This window comes from Notamacropus eugenii, chromosome 3, assembly GCF_028372415.1.
Source record: "Notamacropus eugenii isolate mMacEug1 chromosome 3, mMacEug1.pri_v2, whole genome shotgun sequence".
NCBI classification, from domain to species: domain Eukaryota; kingdom Metazoa; phylum Chordata; class Mammalia; order Diprotodontia; family Macropodidae; genus Notamacropus; species Notamacropus eugenii.
In genome coordinates this window covers 450,470,706-450,496,447 of record NC_092874.1, presented here as the reverse complement: position 1 = coordinate 450,496,447, position 25,742 = coordinate 450,470,706, and positions in this window count along the sequence as shown.

Here is a 25,742-nt window from a genome sequence, read left to right as displayed (position 1 = left end):
ACCCCTCTCTCCAGCTCCTTAGTCTTCCTCTTCCAAAAACATTAGAGGAAGGCATTCTCAGTTTAACATCTTTAAAGTCCAAGTTTTCCCTAAAGGATGGGTCTGACTGTGTCACTCTCTGCCCCCATACACACACACACACACACACACACACACACTCACACACACACATTCACACACACACACATACACACATTCATTAACCTCCAGTGACTCCCTATTACCTCTAGGATCAAATATAATATCCTCTGGTTGGCACTTAAAGATCTTCACCACCTGACCCCTTCCTACCTTTCTAGCTCTATTGTACACAGCTCCCTTCCATGCACTCGATGGTTTAGCCAAACTGCCCATCTTCCTGTTCCCTGCACATCTCAGCCTTTGCTTTGGGGGACATTTTACTGGAAGTTCCTCAAGCCTGAAATTGGCTCCCTTTTCCTTCCCTCCTGTTTCATGGAAACCCAGATTTCCCTCCAGTCTCATCTCAAAGACCCCAAGAGGTCTTTCATGGTCCCCACCCCAACCCCAATGCTAACATGTCTCCCTCTATGATTACCTTGTATTTGTTTTACCTGAGTTTTGTATTCCCCTATCAATGTGCATGTAGCGTCCCTTATTAGAATATAAGCTTCTTAGGGCAAGAATCATTCCTGTATGTACCCTGCCTCTATAGCACACTGCCTGGCCCAGAGTAGAAGTGAAGTGAAACAAAAAATGGAGCTCAGGAAGATTAGTGGAAAGTACGTTGGATTTGGAGGTAGAGGGCCAGGGCTCAAGTCCATGGCTCATCTGATTATTAACCGTGTGGCCTTGGGCAAGTTAATTTCCAATGAGAAAAAGGAAGCTGAGTCTCACTTTCCTCATCTGTCAAATTAGCAGGTTGGATGAGATGAGTTTTAAGGTCCCTTCCAGCATTAAAACCCACAGTAAAGGGACCTGTCTTGGTAGCAATTAAGTCAGGGAATGGTATTGGAGGACCCAGATTTAAAGCATGTACAAATTTATACAATATCCTATAAGTTGCTAAACAGCATCCTTTCTGTCACAACATAGATCTTTCCTAACCAAGTCCCCTCTACCTATTTGTACAGCCGCCACCTTCCCTGAGGTTCTCATCACTTTTACCCTGAACCAGTGCAAAGATTTCCTAATTGGACCTTCTGCCGCAAGTCCAATACCAAAGTGATTTTCCTTAAGGGCAGGTCAAAATATGGCACTACTTACTCATAGGATCTCCAAATTTCAGAGGTGGGATAAACCTCTGGGACCATCCTGTCCAACCGAGAGAGAGAGAGAGAGAGAGAGAGAGAGAGAGAGAGAGAGAAAGGAAGGAAGGAAGGAAGGAAGGAAGGAAGAAAGAAAGAAAAGGAATCCTAACTATAACAATAAGGGCATTTAGGTAGCACCATAGTGCACAGAACGCCAGGCCTGGAAGTAGGAAGACTCATCTTCATGAGTTCAGTTCCAGCCTCAGATACTTACTACCTGTGGGAACCTGGGTAAGTCACTCAAGCCCTGTTTGCCTCAGTTTCCTCATTTGTAAAATGAGCAAGAAAAGGAAATGACAAACCACTCCAGCATCCTTGCTAAGAAAACTTCAAACAGGATCATGAAGCATCAGACATGATTAAACAACAACTATAACTCACCAAGTGGTTTGGACAAGTCAATCTGGCTTCTGTTTGAAGACTTTCTTTAAAAATAAATTTTTATTGATGCATTTTGGGTTTTTTACATCATCAAAATTTGCCTTCAGTGTCTCTCCCCCTCTTTCCCTCTCAGAAAACCACTCCATGATTCAAATAAAATTTTAAATAGGAAAAAAACTGATTGATATATCAAAAACATCTGAAAATATGTATAATATACCATAGTCATGAACCTCTCACCTCTTGTAAAGGGGTAGGGGTGGAGGTATCACTTGAAGAAATTCAAAGAAAGGCCAGCTAAGTGATACAGGGGATAGAGTACCTGGGTCTGGAGTCAGGAAGACTAGAGACACTTCCTAGCTGTGTGACCCTGGGCAAGTCTTTGCCTTAGTGTCCTCATCTATAAAATGATGATAGTACCTACCTGGCAGGGCTATTGTAAATATCAAATGAGATCATTGTAAAATACTTAGCACAGTGCTTGGCACATAGTAAGTACTATAGAAATGTTGGTTATTGTTACTCACAACATGTTGAGGTAGCCCATTTCATTTTTGCATAGCTTTATTATGAAATTTTGTTCAATAAATTCCAGTTTATTTATCCCTATTACCTTGTCTAAGATGGGTTATGCACCCCTCAATTTGGCTTTCATAACCTTTCACAAGCCCCAGCCTAGCTTTTCAGCTTTGTCCCCTTCCCTTATTCTACAGGAGTAAGCCCAGAGAACCCACTCTTTCTCTGTTCTTCACCTCCATCTTTCCATCTCAGTCCTCCAAGTCTTTGCCTCAGCTGTCCTCCATTCTGGTAATACATTGCCTCTCTGAACCCACTTCTTAGCAGTCACTCACTCTTTCAGAACTTGACTTAAGCACATACACTTTCTGGAATCCCCTCAGATGTGAGTTCCGTCTCACCATAACTACCTTGAATCTATTTCATATTTGTCCTGCTTAGGCACATGTCATCACTCCTGATACAATACAAGTTTCTGCAGAGATGGTTGTTTCAGTTTTGGACTTTGTATCTCCATCACCTAGCACATAGTAGGTGTTTAATAAATACTTATTATTGTTTGATTGATCGACAGCAAGGACCATTTTTTGTTCTTCAATTTGTGTCATCTGCATCTGGTTTAGTAGACATAGTAGGTGCTTATTACGTGCTCACTACTTGCATAATATTTTTTAAATCACATCTTAGTGGGAGGGGTGGGAATTAGGTGAGTGAAAACTGTTGAAACTTTTTATAATTGACCATCTCTTGACTGTTTTATGTTACTCAATTTAACAAATCACACAGGATTAAAAGTACTTGGGAAGGCTCCATGTTATGTCAGATAATGAAGGACAATATGACCAGGAATCCACAGGTTCATATGGCTGCCTTCTAGAGCAGAGAGACATATTGTAAAAGTTGCTCACGGTACCACAGATTCATTTTTTTCTAGATATCTTTCTCATTTCTGCCCAAGTTCCCATTTTCTCAATGTTTTTGAATAGTATTTGTGAGGAAATTAGGCCTTAAGGGTGGACAGATGGAGAAAAATCTCCTTTTCCATCAGAACTGATCACACTAATCTTTCATCTCCCTTAGGACATCCCCAAGCTACTAGCAGTGGGGTAGTGTTATTTCAACATTTGGCTTCGGAAGGCCTTTTTTCAGAAAACTGGTATGTTCCAGGTAGGCAGAGCCAAGTAACATCTTTATCCATTGCATCCAATAATATAGGCCCCAAGGGAAGGATCTGGGTGGGGCCTTGAGGATTATATTAGAGGTCCAGGAAGCTTAAACATGGGACCATAGATCAATAGATCTATCTATCTATCTATCTGTCTAACTATCTATCTATCTATCTATTTTTCTATCTATCTATCTATCTATCTATCTATCTATCTATCTATCTATCTCTGTCCATCCATTTATTTGTTTATTTCTTTATTAATTTCAACATTTTAAAAAATGTACTATTTTTAACATTCCTCTTTTTCATTTTGAGTTCCAGATTCTCTCCCTCTCACCCCTGCCCCTCTAGAAGGCAAACAATATGTCAATTATACATGTGAAATCCTGTAAAACACATTTCCATATTTGTCATATTGCAAAAAGAAAAAAGAAAGAAAGCGAGAAAATTACACTTCAGTGTACACTCAGAATTCATTAGTTCTCTCTCCAGAGATGGATTGCATTTTTCATCATGGGTCTTTTGGAATTGTTTTGGATCATTGTATTGATCAGAGTAGCTGAGTCTCATGATTACAGTATTGATGATCTCCTGGTTCTTCTCACTTCACTTTGCATCAGTTCATATAGGTCTTGCCATGTTTTTCTGAAACCATCATTCTTATCATTTCTATTATCACACTAGCATTCCATCACCCCATCACTCCATAGTTACGGATGTTGAAGGGACCCAAGAGGCCAGCCTAGTCCAACTCCTTTATTTTATAGAAAACTAAAGTCCAGAGGGGTCAAGCACCTTACCCATGGTCACAAGGGCATTCTCAGGGGCAGGATTTGAAACCAAGTCCTCTGACTCCAAATTCAATGAGGCAACTAGATGCTGCAGTGGACAGAGCACTATCCCTGGACATGGGAAGACAATTTCAAATTTGGCCCCAGACACTAGCTGTGTGACCCTGGGCAAGTCACTTAACCTCGGTCAAATGGGGACATTAAGATCTGCAGTACCTGCCTCCCAAGACTGTTGTGAGACTTAAATGTCATAAGATAACAAATGTGGAACAGTTACGTGAAGCAGTGGATAGAGTACCACCCCTGGAGTCAAAAGGACTTGAGTTCAAATCCAGCCACAGATACTTGGCACATACTAGCTGGGTGACCCTGGGCAAGTCATTTAACCCTGATTGCCTAGCAAAAAAGAAGTAGAAGATAATGAATGTAAAGTGCTTTTTACCAACTTAAAAGCACTATCTACAAATATATATATAGACACACATACATATATGTGTGTGTCTATACATATATAGACACACACACTTATACACACATATACACACACACACACACACACACACACACACACACAAACACAGGGTCTTTGATCTTGTCATCAGGAACTCCCTGAATGAGAATTACCTCTACCTGGGCATAGATCAATCTTCTCCATGACGTGGATCTATCTGTGACTTACAAAGATTAAGTTACTTGTCCAGGGTCTCTCTAGGTGTCAGAGGTGAGTTATGAACCCAGGTCTTCCTGACTCCAAGTTCAGTACTTTTTCTACTCAGTGCCATAAACAGAAAGGGAGGAAGAATGAACAGATGAGATCACCAGCCATCAGTGTAGACACCCAAAACCCTCCCAAAAATGGTAACAGGTAACCATTTGTCATTTCTGATAAGGCTGGTCCCTGGCAGCTTCCCAGTTGGCCCAATGGTGATCTGAGGCATTCAAAGACCACCTGAGATGGTGTCTCTCCATGTGGAGAGTCTGGGAGTTGCTTCTAGGAGAATTACGGCATGTATATTCTGCCCAGGTCTACCGTATGGTTGGGAGGAACCTTTTCCCATTGGCTGGGTAGCCAGAACAGTTAGCATCTCCAAAACTGCCAAATTTAGCACCCGCCACGGCTTGGTTACATGCATGATTAGGGGAGTGAGGTGACTGCACTGCTCACAGCAGTGATACCAGTGGAGTGACAAGGCAAGAGAGGACCGTAAAGCCTCCACCCCCCCCAACCCCCAAGGCCATACGCTTCCCTGAGAAATGGACCTGTGTCCTTGACCCTTTTATTTGTTCTTAAAGAGTGGCGTCTCCAGGCTAGGCTGGGAACATGAGCCATGGAAATCTGAGAGTTCAGGAATCCAGGCCAGGTGTTACAGCTAGCCAAGCATCTCCACCCTGAGAAGCAATGGTTCTGGACTCCAGCCCAAAAGAAGCTAGCAGTGATGCTGATGCTGGCTCTATTGTGAGTCTAATCTCCCCTAGAAACTGAGGGGGATTATGCTCCTGAAATGTTGAGGGAATATTTATATGTGTGGTCGTTTCTGCACCTGGGACAAAAATTACCCTTTGTAAAAGTCAATTGATATTTAAATGGAACAGGGGTGTGAGTTATTGGCCCCTCACTGCCAGTGGGGGCTCGAGCTGATGACAGACAGAAAGGAAAACCACAACCCTTTTTGGGGTACCTGAGAATCCCAGGGAGAAAATGGAACAGGCCTGGTCTTGAGAGAGTGGGCTCAGTCAGCCAGTTTACAGATTTTTTTTAAAAAGTTCTGAGTTGATGGAAAATATTATCCACATCCAGAGAAAGAACGGTGGAGTGTGAATGCAGATGGAAGCATACTATTTTCTCTTTTTTGCTATTGTTTTCTTCTTTCTTGTGGTTTTTATCTTTTGTTCTGATTCTTCTTTCTTGACATGACTAATGTGGAAATGTTGAATACAATTGTACATGTGTAACTTAAATTGCTTACTGTCGTGGTGAGGGGGGAGGTGAGGGAGGGAGAAAAAAATCTTATAACCTTATATATATTATATAATCTTATATAATCAAAATCTTATAAAAGTGAATGTTAAAAACTATCTTTACAGGTAATTGGAAAAAATAAAATACTATTAAGTGGAGGGGAAAAGTTCTGAGTTAGCTCAATTCTGCAAATTAGGAGGAAACCATGATAGTGCCAAAAGATTAATGGATTTGGACTAAAAAAACCTCTAAATCTACAGTTGTCTGATCCAAGAGTAAAAAGAGTTATTTACCAAGTGGTATCTTAAATAGTTTCTTACGCTGAAAATTAATAGGGAAATAATGCCAGGGCTGATCTCTAGCATTTGTAAGTAAGTTTAAAAAAAAAAAAAGAGCTGATATTGGGGCTTTTTGGTTTGGATTACGTTCTATTGTAGTGTTAGTGAGGGAACATTTTTCATAAATACTAAGCAGAAACTGGACTTTAAAGATATCCCACTTCAAGAATACCTCTATGATGAGAGCATCTTCTATTTGAAGAGAACTTTGAGGTCATCTGGTTTAACTCCTTCATTTAGAGTAGGAAACTGAGGCCCAGGAAAGGTTTAATATTTGCTCAAGATTGTATATAGACAGGAAGGAGGCCAAGGCAGGACACAAACCCAGGTCTCACGACTCTAAATTCCAATGTTCTTACCGCTCTCCCAGGCTGCCTCCTTTCCTACCCAAAGGACCTCTCCCCAGCTCTTACTGTGAAACAAGATTGATAATAATGATTTTCATGAAGAAACTGCAAAAAGCAGGGAAAACCCCAAAGTAACTGAATAGTATTCAGGCTAGATCCAAAGTATTTCTTTTTAAAATGACCATTTAGTAATTCAATGACATGAAATTGATCAGGTTAAAGGAGAAATAATTGGGGCTGGTTTAGTCTTCCCCTGCCCAATTCCCATCAGTAGACTTGGAAAGTCTTGGGAGGAGAGCTAATTGCCTGCTTTTGCATTTTTATAGAGTTAAGCCAGACACTCAAATGCCTCAATAAACCCAACAAAGATTAGAATCCAGTGCATCCAGTGGTAACCATGTAGAGAACATCATGCCCTCAGTGGTAACCCGGCAGAAAACATTTTACTTTATGAACACATCTAAGCTGTTATTGCGAATATGGGTCTCACAACATAGCACAAGGATAAGCTTGCATTTATCTAGTCCTTTAAGGCTTATAAAGCATTTTACAAACAGGATCTCAGTGGAACCCTGGGTAGGAATACCAATCCATTCAACTTCTGTGTATCAGATACCATACCAGGTCCTGGGGCAATACAAAGACAGAACCAGAAATAGTCCCTGTTCTCAACCAGTCAACAAGCATTTAGAAGTATCCACTATGTGCCAAGTCTGCAATAACCCCATAGAAAGGATCCTATCCAACCTCCTTATTTTACACATATGGTAAACTGAGGCTAGAGATTAAGTGATTTGTCCAGTGTCTGTTGTTTCCCTGAATTAGAGTGGGGATCCTTGAGAGCAGAGACTGTGAGGTTTTTCTATTTGTATCCCTGGGAATTAGCACAACGCCTGGAATATAGTAAATGCTTAAGTGCTATCATTCAGGCGCTGTGCTAGGCACAGAAAATAAAAGAAAAAAATTAAACAGTCTGCCCTCAAGAACCTTACACGTTTCCGTGGAAGGCACCATTTATTTATAAAAGTCTATACAACGAATATCTAGCAGAGACGTGTCCTACTGGAACTCCCAGGGGTTGGTGACCTGCCCCCCTCCCCAGTCCTGGCCAGCCATTCCTGTTTGCCAAGATTCAGCTCTGGGGAGCTTTATTCTAATTAGAGAGATCAGAGACCCCAGTCTTATACTCATTGGATTAGCTAATGACCTCCACCCACCCAGCCAGCGTTTCTGGCACTAGGCTAATTATAAGTTTGAGTTACGGTTCCTATCTGGTTCTCCTCTAAGAAGAAAATAAAACAAAATATATACCCCATGTACTATGAATGGGGTATGAAACAGCCACATGCAGGCCAGGTGGAGAAAGGGGACCAGCTGCCTCTCCCCCACTGGCAAGCAGTTCAAAGCAGGTCTCTTCAAAGCCAAAAAGAGAGAGAAGGAGGAATCAGGCGCTCTTTTTGCATGCCTGCTCCAGCCTGGGTCAGTAGCCACCCACTCAGGTAACTGTAACCAGGCAGGCTACATGGTGAGTCACAGTTGTCGAGACTAAGGCTCCCCCAATTTCCACAGTGTCTTCAGGAAGGCAAATGACATGCAAACCCACTATTGGCCGCTCTTCCCCAGTTAGAACTTTGTTGTCTTTAGAAAACGGGTTGAGAAATCATACATTTTATTGGCCATCTCCCCAATCCAGGAAAGTTCTGTGGAATCCCACAGATTTTCAAGCATTGTCTTTTCAGGGTTTTTTCTCCAGTTCCTTGAATTAAAGAGTCTTGAAACAATCTGTCGGGCACAGATCTTACCTAAAACTTACAGTTAGGCAAATTGAACAAAGGATATTTTACGAAGCTTATCAGAGTTTAGTGCTCGTTTAGTATTTAAAAGAGGCTTGAACAACCCAAGAAAATAGATAAAATGATAAAAATGTGGAAGTTAGGATAAAACAACTAACAAAAAGGGGAAAAACGGAAAAAAAGGGGGAAAAACCCCAAGCTTCCCCTCTCAGAGAAACTGTAGTTTCACTGAGTTCCCAGAACACACGGCATGTGGCAGTGGGGGAATAAGCATTTAGATAGCACCAACTGTATGCTAAGAGCTTTTGACAAATGTTATCTCATCTACTCCTCACAACAACTCTGCAACTAAGTGCTATTATTACCCCATTTTACAATTTGGAGAAACTGAGGCAGAGTTTAAATGACTTGACCCGGGTCACATAGTAGTGTCTGAGGTCACATTTGAACTCAGATCTCCCTGACTCCAGATCCAGAATTCTATCTAGTGCATCACAAGTTGCCTCTAACATAGGGTTTTCTTCCCATAGGAAATTAGGGACCTGGGACCTTCTGGAAGTCACCCCCTCACTCTTAGGTGAGGAAAAAATATATTGGGGAAAAATTATCCAATGATTCCCTGCAGCAGAAAAGGCATTCAACTGGAGGTTTATAATTCTTTCATTTCGCTGCATTTCTCCTCCTTTACCCACTCAGCTTATCCCATTTTGGGATTGCTTTAACTGAAAATTTCCCCTTGTTTTAGTTATTCAGTCATTTTTCAATTATGTCCAACTCTTCATAACCTGGTTTAGGGTTTTCTTGGCAAAGATACTGGAGTGGTTTGCCTTTTCCTTCTCCAGCTCATTTTACAGATGAGAAAACTGAGGCAAATAGGGTGAAGTGACTTACCCAGGTTCACACAGCTAATAAGTGTCTGAGGCCAGATCTGAATTTGGGTTTTCCTTACTCTAGGCATAGCAGTCTATCCACTGTGCCACCTAGCTGCCCAGTTCTCCCTTATCCTGAGCTAAAATAAACCTCCCTATGACTTCTATGGACTGGTCCCAGTTGCACTTTTTAGAGTCACAGGAGATATAACACAATGTTGAAAAGAGAGCACTGGAATCAGAAACTGTTCAAATCCTGCTATGTGACCACAGGCAATTCTTTGAACCTCAGTTTCCTCAGCTGTAAAATGGGGAAGTGTTACCTATAATACCGGCCACACAGGGATTTGGAGAGGCTTAAATAAAATGATATATGTAAGGTGATTTGCAGGATGCAACTCGATGTCAGTTATCATACAAGATAAATCTATTGTTTTATCTATATGACACCCCTTCAATATTATAGGATGCTGTGGTACTACCCTTCCCACACCCCCTACTTCACCCCATCCCTGCCACCCAAATGTGAAAAGATTTTTGTTAACATTTTTAAAAATTCTTAATAGATTTCCTAATCACAGTCTGACCATTTATATAGTAAAAATTAGGCACCAAAAGACAGAGTTGGATGTACTAAGGCTGCTAGGACTACTGAGGAAAGCCCTAGTCACCTCTGAGAGGGAGAGTAAGGAGAGCCCTGAAAGGGAAGACAGACAAGAAAAATAACTAGGGCAGGGCTACCAGGGCTTTGCACCAAGGCACCAAACTTTCAGCAGGGATGACAACACTGGAGCATAACTTCAACAACTTTAGCAGTATAGAGACAAAAAGTTTCTTAGGAAGCTATCAGATGGTACAAGGATGGCCACACCTCAGCTGAGCTCCCTCAGCTGAGTGTATCCCTTGCTAAAGTAGCTCCTCAGCAATACGGGAGAGCTGATTTGGGACTTTGTGCCCCCAGGGGAGTTGCATGCTGAGGGTCCCAGGCAAGGCTTGTTTTTCTGGCCCCAACTCCCAGAGGCAGTTCTTCTGTCTCTGAAAAGCACAGAATTTTAGAGGTGGACTTGGGTTCGGGGTTGGAAAGGTAAGAGAGGCATATTTATGAACATGTTCCTGTATAATGCATATAGACAAGAGTTCCAACAAAATTCACCTACACAGATACAAACCCTGAGTAATTCTCATTATAAAATTTACTAAAGAAAACCAGGAAATGAAATCTTATAAATAAAGCATAGATCAAAGAGCATGGGATTTGGAATGAAAGGGGGATGGGTCTAAGTCCTATCTCTGACATTCAGGTGTGTGAGACCCTATATGGCCTCACTGTACCACAAAAAGTTGACTGGATTTGGAACCAAAAGACTTCAGGTCAAATTCCAGCCCAGCTTCTTCTCGTCCATAAGATCTTGGGCCTCAGTTTCCCCACTGGAAAATGAAAGGGTTGGACCAAGTCACTTCTTGAGGCGTCTTCTAACTCTAAATCTGTGAATACTTACTTCATGAGGTTATTGTCGAGATTAAATGAGATAATGTATAGTACTGTGTACAAGTTAAGGCACTATATTTAACCTGTGGTCTGAATTCACAATACTTACTAGAAACAGCTTCAATTTTTGAGGCAGTACCAAAATATAAAAATAAAATAAAAAATAACCACTGTCTTGTTTTGATCTCATTCAGAATTGCCTCTAGGAAATCTCAGAACATAATTTATGAGTAAAGGGGCCCTAGCTCCTATGCAAGCACTCAAAGTAACAATGCAAATATAGTAAAGACAACTTTTATTTCACCCTATAAAATACATAAAGGACACACAGTACCCCCTAAATAGTTGATCCCGTTCTCCATTCTGCCCCCCACCCTCTAATTCTTTTCAGTGAGTTCTACTTCCCTCCTTAGGGAGCTATACAATCCTCCAGACTGATAGCACCACCTTGTGGTTTAGACTCCCTTCAGAAGAGAAAGGAACTGAGGATTGCTAGAAAGGCAACCTTCCACATTCCAGTGAGTCCCACTTTCACTCTGGAAACTCATCTAGGTCTCCAACCCTACAACACTAAGAGTTTGGGCTTTCCCCACCCAAAAAAATCAGTCAGGTCTGCTAGAGAGGTAACTTCCACTGTACTGTCAAATGACTCATGGCAATAACGGAGGGTAAAATGAGTCTTTTGCTCCCCTATATTGTGACTTAGCCCTTTGTTGCTCCTCAAACTTTGGGTCCATATATTTGATCTTCTTATCCTCAAGAGGCTAGTGCTGCCCAGCACCTCTGCCTTCTACAAGACTGGGTCCCTGACCTCTCCCAGGGTTCTCCAGTAAGTCTCCAATAAGCCAGGACCTCCCAACACTTGGCATATGATTTCCCTTCTTCTGAGGTCATGTGGCTGACAGGTTTTGCCACTACCTCTTGCTGCCATCTTTTGGGGTATGTGGGTAAGAGCAATGTGTCCCATATTCCACTCCAGGACCCACATCCATTCTTAGGACTGAAGCTTCCTGGTCTACAGAGGAAAAAGGTCAAGCCTAGCACAAAAGAATGACCCCAACCTACAACAGCTAATCAATTTATCTCCAGTTTATTCACAAGTATCTTAGTCCATTTTTCAGGTTACCTATGGGTTCCCCATCAGTCTGGTTTCCATCTTTCTCAAAGGCTGAAATTTCTACTTTGATGAGTGTCATCTAGTGAATGTAGGTGAACCCCAGAGACTGAGGATCCTACAGGACCTCATAGATAGCTGTACTCCTCCTCAGTACACCTCCATTCCATTTCTGTCACCCGCAGAGATGGTCATGCCCTTGACCTTCCCATCACCCACAAATCTAGCTTTACAGGCAGGGAAACTGAGGAACAGCAAGATTAAGTATGTTGCCCAAGATAAACCTGTTCTTGATGCCACAGCTGGGACTGGAACCCATGACTACTGACCTCAGATCGGGTGCTCTTTCCATTATAACACAATGCATCCCACATTACACTTACAGAGATGGCCATGACGATGAAACAGAAGCCATCCCTGTGTGTCAACCAGTTCTCCTTTGTGCCTGCTATCCATTCCTTTTCTCCTTTTGGTGAAATATAAATAGCTAAGCTGTAACATTGCTAGGTGCATAATTTCATTAGTCTTATTGTGCTTAATTAAAAGGATACTGAGCCTGTGTTGGTAATGAACTCTTCCCTCAGCTCCCTTATTTTCTTATTACTGTAACTTGTTTCTGCGCTCCATGTACAAACACAGGACAACAATGTTTTTAAGGTGGCACTGGTTTTTCCACCCGCATATTTGCTCTTCAGTGAGGCTTAGCTTACTTTGGAGATAGGTTTTAAACGTTGAATCTTGGAAACTAAAAACAAGTAAAATGAGTTTGCTTACTGAGTTTGGGGAACACTCCATCAACAAGAATTTATTAAGTGTCTACTCCTCTATGCCAGATACTCTGCTACATGCTGGGGCTTACAAACATGAAAAAGGTCCTGCCCTCAAGGATCTTATATAAGATGTGGGAGAAGCAGAGCTGGCAACCTGTAGTCCAGCAGGGAAAAAAGTTGGATCTCAATGTGAGGATCTTCCTTTCCTCCTGTCTCTTCTTATTACCTGGGTAACTTTGATCAAATAGCTTAACCTCTGTAAGCTATCTGTAAAATGGGTAGGGATGTGCTAACTGACCTCTTCTTGGATCCCTGTCCCCTTGAAGTCCTAGGATCAGATTGGCCCAGAGCACAATGTGCTGAGTGGCAAGTGACATCATCTGCCCTTCTCTGTGTTTTTAGAGAAAGGGAGAGGGAACCGAGAGCCCTAGAAACAGTGCCTAATGGTCTGGCACTGGGAGAGTCTGGTTCCCTGTCTGGAGGCACTTCTCCCCTATGCCAGGGCCGAGAGCCAGGCTAGTGGCATGGGCAGAAAGCCCGATGCCTACTCTACTTTCTCTCCTAAGCTGCCTCCCTGGGGAAGGATAGCAAGGAGAAAGGTCAGCCTCTGTGTCTCTCTAGGAGTCCATTCAAATAAGACTGGCCACATCCTGAAGCTAAAAATAATCACAATCCTCAACCTATCTCTGGGAAAATTAGGCCAACTCAGGATTTGCCAGATACCACAAGAGCCCTAACGCCGCTCATTAAAGGCAGGGGCTATCTGTTAGGATGTCACGTAAGGGAGGAAGTGCCCAGTCCATTTCTGTTTCACTTCATAGGGGCCTAGGTCTAGAGGCTGATGGGATGTAAAGAACCATCTAGACCAGGGATTCTTCACCTTCATCATGTCACAGCCCCCTCTGGCAGTGTCAGAGGAAGCCTGGGGACTCCCCAGAATGAGGTTTTCAAATATACTACATAGGATTACAATTGTTAGAAGTGAGCCCCTCTAACAAGCCCTCAACAGTGAGAAGCACGCTCACCTTAGATAAAGAACAATACCTGTTGTGAAATCAGGAAAGCTTTTACTAATCTTTACATCCATTCCCCCTGAATGGATGGGTAGCCTCCCCAGTAAGGTTACAGGAAGACTACAACAGGCGCAGGAAGATGGGGCTTCTTATACTGTTTTCTGAACTTTGGATCTCCCGTGACACCATCCCCTGGCTATATGACTCCATGTTCTCCTCTCTGATAGGCCCTTCCTCACACAGTTCCTTGCGCCTGAGCATTAGTTTCTGACCTCTAACTTGTCTATGCTAGGTCACAAGCTTTATCACCTAGGAATGTGGACAACAGAACTTTCTTATTTCCCTCAAAATCCCCCCTCTTTTTCTTTATTAAAATTTCTGTTTCCACACCTCAATCCAATAAATATCTCCTCAAATTCTTTCCCCTGTGAATTCTTCCCTTCATCTATCCCCCTTTATATGAATATGGGAAGGGTGTAAAATTGACCAATGCATTGACAAATTATAAGAGGGCAGTCCCCTTGTTATAAGGACAGATACAGAGATTCAAAATACAAAGGTAGATCAATGAATTGCCCATTCAGAGGTTCCATCTCATACAGCAGTCTGGGGAGGAACATCATCTGATGCAGTTTTCTGGTCTGGATGCTCCTTTAGGCCATCTCCAGCAGAGCATCTTTGCATCTTCTTCTCTTTATCTTCTTGTAGAAATTCAGATGTCCACTCTGCTACAAAACTGATCTTAATTGCTACAAAACTGATCTTAACTGCTACAAAACTGATCAAAACTGATCCATTTTAGATGACCATTCCTAAACTTTATACACTTATCACTCTTACAAAATCAAAATTGGGACTCTGGTCAACTGTATGTTTAAGAAATTTGCATTAGAACCCAATTTTTACATTTTACATCAATTCACTATTCATTTCCCCCATCAGGAGGATGAGATTTCACTAAGGAATCAATAACAGGCTCCAGTACTTACATAAATGCAATAAAGTCGCATCAGGAATACCACAGTTCAGAATTAGGTACACTTGGTGTGTGTGTGTGTGTGTGTGTGTGTGTGTGTGTGTGTGTGTGTGTGTGTGTGTGTTCATCCTTCATTGACGAAGAAGACCATGCCATCAGAGAAATGATGACATGACTTGCACTTGACTTTGTTTTGAATGAGGGAGGGCTGTGCAGGTCACCAGCCTCACTTCTCCTCCAGAGCCATCTGAATCCAGTGACCAGATATTCATCAGGATGACTGGAGATAACCCAGGATGAAGCAATTGGGGTTAAATGACTTGCCCAAGGTCACACAGCTAGTGAGTGTCAAGTGTCTGAGATGAGATTTGAATTCAGGTCCTCCTGACTCCTGCACTGGATTCAGACTGCTCTGGAGGAGAAGAGAGGCTGGAGACCTGCACAGCCCTCCTTCACTCAAAACAAAGTCAAGTGCAAGTCATGTCATCATTTCTCTGATGGCATGGTCTTCTTTGGCAACAAAGGACAAACATGATCCTGTAAGTAGATGCAGCTGACTGAATGCTAGCTGGGTATCTCACCTCCTCCTCTCCTGTCTGCCTCTCCCTCCCCTTCCTTCTCCTCTCCAAAGAAAGGTAAATTTGGATGACCAAAAGTTGCCCAGTTTACCTGGCTTTTACTGCCTCCTTTCCCTTCCCTTTCCCCTTTCCTTTTCTCCCTCTCCTCTCCTCTCCTCTCCTTCCCTCCCCTCTCCTCTCCTCCCCTCTCTTCTCCTTTCCCTTGTCCCCTCTCAAAACCCCTACTACACTCTGAAACTGGGACTCCGATGGGCCCCTGCCAAGGGCTCCTGTACCCCACTAACTTTACAGTGATTATCAACAGTAACTGTTGCTGTTTCCCACCCAGCCTGATGTCTTTGTTTTCTTGACCTCATTAAAGGGAAAATGCCCTGGCTACTTCTTAAACAGGCCTATTTAATGAATGGGCATTGCCTCACCCTAAGTGACTTCCTGCAAAGACCTTGGCCTAAAGGCCCCAAGGTCTCGCAGTGCATCCTGGGCCATCTCTAGTCATCATGCTTCTTTTAAAGCATTTACAATATAGACCACAAACCAATTTTCTTTTATCATTAACCAACTGAGACAAAAATAATAATACTATGTATGCTAGCCTCACAAACCCTTGACCTGATTGTCTCCACACTATTACCAAGAATTAAAGGACCCTAACTTACTATTGTTGAGTCTGAAAGCCTAAGCCTAATTGTTTAATTTTAGACAACTTCAGATGTTCCCCTACTAACAACTATTATTTAATAGATCTAGTATTAAGTTCACAAAACTTTTGATTATGGGAAATTGCCACTAAGGGTAGGGACATTTCAAGGAAACAACATCTCCCTTGATTCATGTCAATTCCAGGCAGGAATAGATTGTCAACTGACATTCAACCAGGCTTAAAGTCTTCCAGGTATTAGTGGGGAAATTAAGTCAGGATAATCCTACCTCAGCCCAGGCTGAACAGTCACTCTCCCAACCTTCCCATGAGATCACCTTTTTGCAGTTCATGCCAGCATCTCACAGGCTGACTGGCATCATGGATCAGTGGCTCAGACCACCTCTCTTGCTATCCATACCTGGAGTTAGACTCAGAAGAACAGTCAGTTAAAGTCCCACAAAAATCTTAAAATAGCAAGCTCCAATAATCAGTTTCAGATATGATTATAATTTCACATTGACTAAGGAACATTTTTTGAAGCAAGTCTTAAGTAACTTACATGCCTTTCTATACATGTTCTAGTTCCTGATTAAATAACAGTCTTAAAATCAAATTTACCACTAAAACCACAAAGTTATTGCTCTAATAGATTTACATTTGTTTCCCAAACTACTCTATCCCTTTCTAACCATGCTCAACCTAAAAGAATGAGCTACATGAACGACAAGTTCAAACACTTTTGTTCATAAAATGAATTCATATCAAAACAAAAACATTTAACTTTTCCATTAATGCAAAATATTATCTGCCTCTAAGAAACTACACAAATTCTTTTCACCCAGCTAAAGATGTCTTTGATTTAGTCTCAGTAATTAATTCAGCCAATTGTTTTTACCCAATTGGTCTTTGTAACATGTAAAAACTGTATTCCAATTTGGGATCTTTGTCCATTACCCCAAAAGAGTTTTAGTCCCATTTGTCTAAAAGGGCTCTGGAAAACCTCACCTGGTCCCACATGAACTGGATGTCTAGAGGCCCAAAAGCTTTTCCTTATCACTATGCCCTACAAATCCAAATCTCCAGGTTACTGGCCACTCCCATCAAGACCATTCCTGGAATCCCCAGACCTCCTAGGGCCACCAAGGACTCCTTCCTCAGTTCCTCCGTAGATAAGATCCGATTTCAGTTAACTTTAAGTCTCAATCTTGTTCTATGGAACAATGATACAACATCATACTTATACAATGGTTTCCTTTCCTTTATATAATTATTCCCATAAAATTCAGCAAAAATGTTCTCAGGGATTTTATCTTTCATGAGACCATACCAGAGTGCCCATTTACCCAATTAATTGAAAATAGCAAGATCCCACTACTTGCATTGTGCTTATATTTTAAATTATCTGCTTTGATTATAGAAACATGCCATATAGGTGAAAAGCAAAGACCTAATTAGATATTCTTTCCACCTTATAATCAGACTCAGAAATAGCCAAGGGGGAAAACATCCCTTTTCAAAGGAACACAATGGGGAAACTGAGCCAGAAGGATCCCATCCCAGGCTGAGGACACAATTGTCCCCTGAGGTATATTTCTGTAACAGTCACATTTCTCTCTGAGTAGTAGGACACAATAAGGAATGGTCCCAGAGGTTTTTACCAAATAGCAAGTTTCACTAATCAAAAATTTTACCAGGACTCACATCTTAAATCTTAAGTTTGTCCTAAAAACCAATCGCTAGAGATTATTTATCACCATCACAAATTCTTTGTTGAGGAACTCCATATACAAACAGTTTACACTTTACAGAAGAGATTACAACTTTAACAAAGTGAGGGGCCACACCACTTGTGTGATCATTTTAGACTCTCCGAATCTTAAGGGCTGGTGCCCCTGGGTGGGGCTGGTGTCAATCCTCTCCTTCAAACAATAGGAAATAGTTAACATCTCTTCTCTGAACATCTCTAGTTGAGATTAGATCTTAAGAAGTCCTTCTATAATGACTGGACTTCAAAAGGAAAGGGGGATGGGGCCAAGAGGCTTTTTGTCTTAAAATTATCACAGAGCTTCCTGGAGCCATAATATTCTTGGTCTCCCTTATCTTGTTCCTTATCTTCCAACTCCCCCCCCCCATAAAACCTGAAGTTATTAGAACAAATTAGCTTACAAATATAAATTTGGTAGGCAGGCCTTTCAAAAATAATACAAAAGATTTTATAAAACATTTCTTCATACAACAAATATTTTCCTCTTTTAAGAACAATTTACAATTTATCACAAAACCCTCATGAACCTAACTGGCAAAAATTACAAGATCTAAAACCCAAGGCCTTTTCACATTTGTTCATATGCTTCCTTTTACAAACATACTTCTGTAAATGCTTGATTCATAGCAAAAACAATTTTAGTTAAAACTTTCTTATTAGCAACGGAAATAAACTTTTAACATACTTAATACATCCTTAGATAGAACAGGCTTGAAAATCACACCTACATACAAAAATATATGAATTTTTTCTTAAGGATTCTCATTCTCTCAGCAGGAATTCTACAACACAGAAACTCTTTATACAGAATTCATAACAGTTTTTTTTTTAACTAATTCATCATTAATTTAACCATGCAATTCCTAATATAATAACATTTAGATTTACTTAAAAATTTAAACTTAAATTCACTTAAAACTTAAAATAAGCCATTAATGCATTCAGCTGAATGCATTTCCATGTCACCTTGCATAGTATTTCATCTCCTTACCATCACATGGACACACTCTATCACCTGATCAGATAGAGTCAGCTCAAATTTGATTGAGTTATTAATTATCAAATCAAGTTACATCATTTTTTTTATCTTCTTAAAATACTTCCTCACACCCTCACTCCTTACTGAAACCATCTGAAACTAACTCATCCAGAACTATTCAAACCTTATTCATCCTTCCAAGTCTCTCAATCCCATTACTCAGATTATCCAGTTCTTCCCCATCTTAACTATAACTGTCTACACTGGATTTTCACTCTAGCTTAAACAAAGTAAAAGTTAGCTCTACCATTATATAGCAAACATCAGCATTTTCACTTCTTATTTATAACCAAATATAAATTTCAAATTATCAAATTTCTATCACAACCTTTTAAAACCCCAATCTATAACAAACTCCAAATGTAAAAATTGTGTAATGTTGTATCTAACATATACCCAATCCTTACATTAAGCACTTTATAATCACAAATGCCAAATAACAATATCTTTTTACTGAATTCTGATAGGAAGAGCATTCTCAGAGACTGCTCTGCATTCCTTCAGGATAGATTTTAACTTGATTAGTACCAAACCTGGATTTATAATCACTAATGATAAACATTTTAGCCCTCCCTTTTTTTAATCAAATACTTTTGCTGCTTAAAAGAAAACTTAATCTATAACTTCCCATAATCTCTTTTTACTCTACTTCCTTAAAGAGCTGAAATGCTATCTTCCAGCTCCCCTGCCCCCTCAAAGGTCCACCAAACCAGGAGCTTTCCCAATTAACTCAGGTTAGGAGGGGATAACCTCCCCCTTGCTCCCCCTTGTCCACATGGTCTGAGCACATGGACAGAGTTAACACTTCTAAAAGAAACCACTGAAATTCTAAAGCAAATTCGCAATTTTAACACATTGTCCTTTGGTATCAGATACATTGACCCAATTCAAACCTAAAGTACAGATTTTAGCTTAGAGATCTCATCAAATTAAAACTCAACTTTTCACTCCATACTGCCTGTCTTTTACTCTGCTAATTTCCATTACAAAAGAGATCCTCCTTTAGGTGAGGTCTGCCACTCCCCAGAGGGAGACTTTCCCAGATTCAAAAAGTTTTGAACCATATTAATTAAAAAAAAAACAAACACCTCCTTGCCCAGGCAAAAGGGCCTAAATAATTTAATACTGACAAAGTATGACTTCCAAACATGAAGCCTGGGAGCTTAATAACTAATAGTAATAATTACAAATCACAATAAACAATTTTTAAATTTTTAAATCCAATAACCTTCCATAACTTTGTTTATTGGTTTCGCAGTCAGGCTATATATTTTCTTAAGTGGGATGGGGAAGGAGGAAGGGAGTACAAGGTCCAAGCACATGGAATACTCCACCATTCTACCCATATCCTCCCCTTCAAATAAACCAAATACTGACCATTTCTTCCAGTTTCTTTGTTCCTTAAAAAGAAACTTAGAGGTTAAGAGCGTAACAATTTAACTTATCAATAGAGCCACATTTTTTTTAAGTTGAATACTCTGCAAAGAGCAAAAACTTTTCTTTTTCACCTTCACAGAACCTGGCCAGGGTTCTAGAATGCAGAAAGAAAGATTTTTTTAAATAACTTCTTAAAAGTGTTCACACTTTCTATTAACACCATTATCAAGCCAAACAATATAACATCTTTCTCTTTCTCTCTCTCTCTCCAGTCCACGCACTCCTCTGAGGCTGCTGTAATCAGGTAGGGAAGGAGAAGGGGAGATTAAGACATAGCAGAATTCCAAGGGCAAGTCCAGCCACAGCCCTTGCTACTCAGGTTGGCTGCATGGCTGCATACAATTTAACAAAACACTTCACAAACACACAGATAAACACAGATCAGATAGAGCAATATCTCTATTCAATTTCTCTTTTTAGGAAATAAGCTAATTTTAGATTAGACTGGTCAAAATTCAAGTATTCATATCAATTTACTGACTGATTCCAAGCCAATTTCAAAAGAATCCTTCCCAGAATCTAGATTCTCCCTCCCTCCTCTTTCTCTCTGCTCTCTCTCTCCAAAGCAGAGAAAGGAAGGAACATAGCCAGCGGGCTTCATACGGGCTTCCAAAGGAATAACCAGAGGATTATTTATCTCCTCTCTGGTACCATTGTTTTAAGAGTGTTCACTCCTCATCTTAGGACTTATACTCTGAAAGTCCCTGAAGGACTGATTGTGCCTAAGATCCCGAAGCACACAAGGCAGTACTTAGCCACTAATTTTCCGTCTGTTGCTCAGGTCCCTGACTTACACTGCCTCCGGCATTCAATCCATTGTTTTAGCTGTATTCCTGAGTTCACAACAATTCCAAACAGTCCTGAAGAAGTTAGCAGTCAAAAGAGGGGAACCAAACCTGTGGGTGTCTGGGCCACTGAAAAATCAATGGACATGCTCCCATTCCCAACCAGCAAGATTCCTTCCTAACCTTTCTCGTGCTAAAGATCTAGCAGTGAGCTAGAATTGTTAGAAGTGAGCCCCTCTAACAAGCCCCCATCAGTGAGAAACATGCTCACCTTAAAAAAAGAACAATATCTGTTGTGAAATCAGGAAAGCTTTTATTAATCTTTACGTCCATTCCCTCTGAACGGACGGGTAGTCTCCCCCAGTAAGGTTACAGGAAGACTACAACATGTGCAAGAAGAGGGGGCTTCTTATACTGTTTTCTGAACTTTGGATCTCCCATGACACTGTCCCCTGGTCATGTGACTCCATGACCTCTGATACATCCTCTCTGATAGGCCTTTCCTCACATAGCTCCTTGGGCCTGAGCATTAGTTTCTGACCTCTAACCTGGTCATGCTACGTCACAAGCCTTATCACCTAGGAATGTGGACAACAGAACTTTCTTACTTCCCACACAATTCCAATTATATTGGAATTTGGCCATCCAAATACAGGGGGTCTCAAAAGGTGTGGTGAAGTTCTAAGCTATTTTAAGTTTTAAACTATTAAGAAAAATAAATTCATGGACCCCGGATTAATAACTTCAGTCTAGTACAACTCTCTTGTTTAGCAATATCAGGAAATTAAAGCCCAGAGAGGTGGATTCACCCCAAGGTCACAGTGGTCTATAATTAGCAAAGTCAAGGTTTGAACCCAGGTTCTCTGCTCCAAATTCAGGGCCGCTTTTGCTTTCTAGTGTGCTGCTGCTTCATTCATTTCAACAAATATTTATCAATCATTTAACAGTTAATATTTCTTGAACATTTATTCATCTTTTTATGCAGAGGCACTGGAGGAAGATAAAAAGAGAATTGAAACTGTGTCTCTGCCCTCATGGAATCTGTAATCTGGCAAAGAAACAACACGTACAAAAACAGGAACAAAAGCAAATAGAGTCTCATGAAAATATCAGAGAAATATGAAGTGGGACAGGTCACACATGAGCTAGTTCTTGAAAGCTGAGGAGGATGTCAACAGGCAATGAGCAAAAATATGTCTCCTCTCCCTCCTGCTCCAAACCCTGCCAACCAATTAAGAGGAAAAGAAAAAATAAACCCCCTGTTACAAGTGCATGTAGGCAAGCAAAACAAATGTCTGTGTTCACTGTCATACACACATGCATGTGTCATGAATGTGTGTATACATACATATATACACACATAGACGTGTGTGTGTGTATGTGTGTGTATCTCCTACACTCTTACTCCTTCCCCTCTGGCTCAAGAAGTAGTCAGTCCATGTTTTACTAGCCTACAACTGATAGGCTTTTCCCAGATCTTTTAGAAAAAGCCTGAAAACCAGTAAAAAACCTCCTTGAAGGTTCTCCTGTCTAGTTACTCAAGAGTCTTTGTCTATCATTATTCAATTGTGTCTGACTCTTCATGACCCCATTTGGGGTTTTCTTAGCAAAGGTACTGGAATGGTCTGTCATTTTCTTCTACAGCTCATTTTACAGATGAGGAAACTGAGGCAAACAGGGTTAAAGAACTTGCCCAGGGTCACAAAGCTAGTAAGTATCTAAGAATAGATTTGAACTTAGGAAGATGAGTCTTGCTGACTCCAGACCCAGCACTCCATCCATTCCACCACCTAGCTATCTTTGATTATTGGAACTTCCCATCTCCCCAGAAGGAGATTCTGAACCCCAGGTGCAGGGGCTCTTCCTCATTAGAGGAAAGAACAGGGAATTCCTGATGCCCTCAGGTTTAACTTTTAATGACACTTGTTGCTCCAGAAGTCTGAATCTCTCTATTATCCTAGTTTATAATGATCTTTTTATATATTCAGTCAGTCAACAAACATCGATCAAGTACCTTTTAGGCACTGTGCTAAGTGCTGGGAAGATAAAGAAGGGAAAAAGACAATCTCTGCGCTCCAGGAGCTCACTGTCTGATGGGGAAGAATGCATTCCCAACTTTAATTCCTGAGGGCTAGACTATAACCCATGTAATTGATATCTTTCCAATAGCTATCAAACAACTCTAGAATTTAGGGTCCCCCAGTTTCTGAAATCTAAGTACTGTGTGTTCTCTCATGCTTATAAATGTGCAAAGGAAAACTGCAAAGAAAAGCCATCTCCGGAGTCTACTTTCCTAACCATAATCCTGGCCTTTTGCTATGGAGATAGAGTAAACCCAAAGTTAGAAAATCCTGGAGCCCACTAGAGAGAGCTGGTCAGTTTTCAGTGTGAGCATTTACACCTTGGAAATTGACAAATGCTACAAATCAGAGATCAATTTGTTTTGATAATTGTCTAGACTTAAGAAAGTGATAAAAATGTTACTAATTCAGATTAAACATAAAAGTGTATCTTGTGTGCTTTTTTTTTTCAGAGATCTAAGTGTTAAACATTTACTAGTTTACACCTCTTGGCTCAACGGGCTTTGAGACACACCCTTATATAACAAGCTAATTGCTGATCAAAGGAACCTGAGTTAGTATCCTCTCAAGACAAAAGGCAAGAAGACTGCTAGAAAGAAAAAGCCTTCAGATTGAGTTGCCAGCGTGTGCTGAGAATCAGTGCTAGAAGCCAATAAGAACATTGAGGATTGTGCTTATATCAAGTATGGATGGCGAGAGGAATTTCACAACCTGTAGAGTGCAGTATAGATGCTTTTCTATCAGTGATGCGTTAACAGCTGGACATACATTGCATATATAAAATCTAGGTGGGCTCCCTATGAGAGGAAAAGGTAAAAGCTGGAAGAAAAGCTCTCAATCCTCTAGGTTATTAGGGAAAAATGAAATCTTCCTTGAAAGACTGAAAAAAAAAATACTTCAGAGAAAAAGAGGCTAGAGAAGAAAAGGAGAATCCTTGCCTGAGTATGGAGCCTGGAGGCTCAATAATATATTGGAGAGAGTAAAGGGAACCCTGGACGTACAGAGGGGCTTGAGGCTCTTCCAAGAGATGGTGGAGCTAGATGATCTAAGGAGGAATTTGCTTCTTATGCTCCAAGGAAAAATGATGTGACTCCACAGCTATGAGGCACTCAATAAGCATTTATTAAGTACCACTATGTGCCATGTCCTGTGCTAGGCATTGGGATTTAAGAAGAAAATCTAAAAATAGTCCTTGCTCTCAAGGAGTTCACAGTCTAATGGGGAGACAACCATGCACAAAAATGCTACATACAGGATAAACTAGAAATAATCATCAGAGTAAAGGGACTAGCATTGAGGGGTATTGGGAAAGGCTTCCTGCAGAAGGTAGGATTTTGCTTGGAAGAAGTTAGGGAAGCCAGGAGGTAGAGACAAGAAGGGAGTGAATTCTGGGCACAGGGGACATTGGGTGAAAATGCCCAGAGGTGAGAGATAGAGTCATGTTGCTGTGTTTGTTGTGTTTGTCCTTCGTACTTCAAGAGGACCATGACATCAAGATGATGACAAGACTTGCAGTTGACTTTGACTTGAGCGAGGGAGGGTTGGGCAAGGTCACCAACCTCACTTTCTTCTCCTGAGCCATCTGGGTCCAGGGACGTGATATTCATCAGGACAACTAGAGATGGACTAGGATGCATTGTGGGAGGAGGTGATTGTCACTGGATCACAGAGAATTTGGAAAAGGAGAGGGTTTGATATGTAAGACTACTGGAGAAAAAGCACAAGTTATGAAGGGCTTTGAATGCCACACAGAGGATCTTATATTTGATCCTGGAGGTAATAGGGAGCCACTAGAGTTTATTCAATTGGCAATGGAGAGATATTGTGGGGGAAACATATCATAATCAACTACATGTAAGGAAGATTAATTTAACAGCTGAGTAGAGAATGATTGGAGTAGGGAAAGACTTGTAGAGAGATCAACCAAAAATCTGCAAGAAGATCTAGCAGTAGAACGGATATGGGAAGTGAGAGAATGTGAAGATTCAAGGGTAACATCCAGGTTTTAAGACTGGGTGACTGGAAGGACAGTAATGGCTGCCAATTGTAATAAGGGAGTTCCAAATGGGGGAAGGGGGAGAGAGAAATAATGAGTTCAGTTCTGGACATGTTGGGTTTACGGTATTTATGGGACATCCAGTCTTGAGATGTTCAAAAGGCAATTGAATATTTGAGCCTGGAGTTTAGGAAAGAGGTCAGGGCTGGAGAAGAGGGTCTGAGAATCATCACTACAGAGATGATAATTGAATCATTGGGAGCTACTGAGATCACCAACTAAAGTGGTATGGGGAGGGGAGAGGAGGAGAGGGTCCTGGATAAAGAAATCATTAGTGGCATGATTAGGAGAGATGATGGAAAAAAAGAGGCAAAATGAGTAATGGTAGGAGTTGATTCTCTTGATGAAGACTGGCAAAATAGTCATTTGTCCACTTGATGACAGAGAAATTGGCTATCATCCCATGTATCTGATACATAGCAAAGAGCCTCCTGGAACTTGACAAATGTGAGGACCACTATGCAATTCATGTGAGGGACAAATAACCCATGCCATCAGAAGGAAATTAGAAATCATTGCATAGGGCTATGAAGTTGTAGGCAAGATACCAAAGACCTAAGGGGTACAG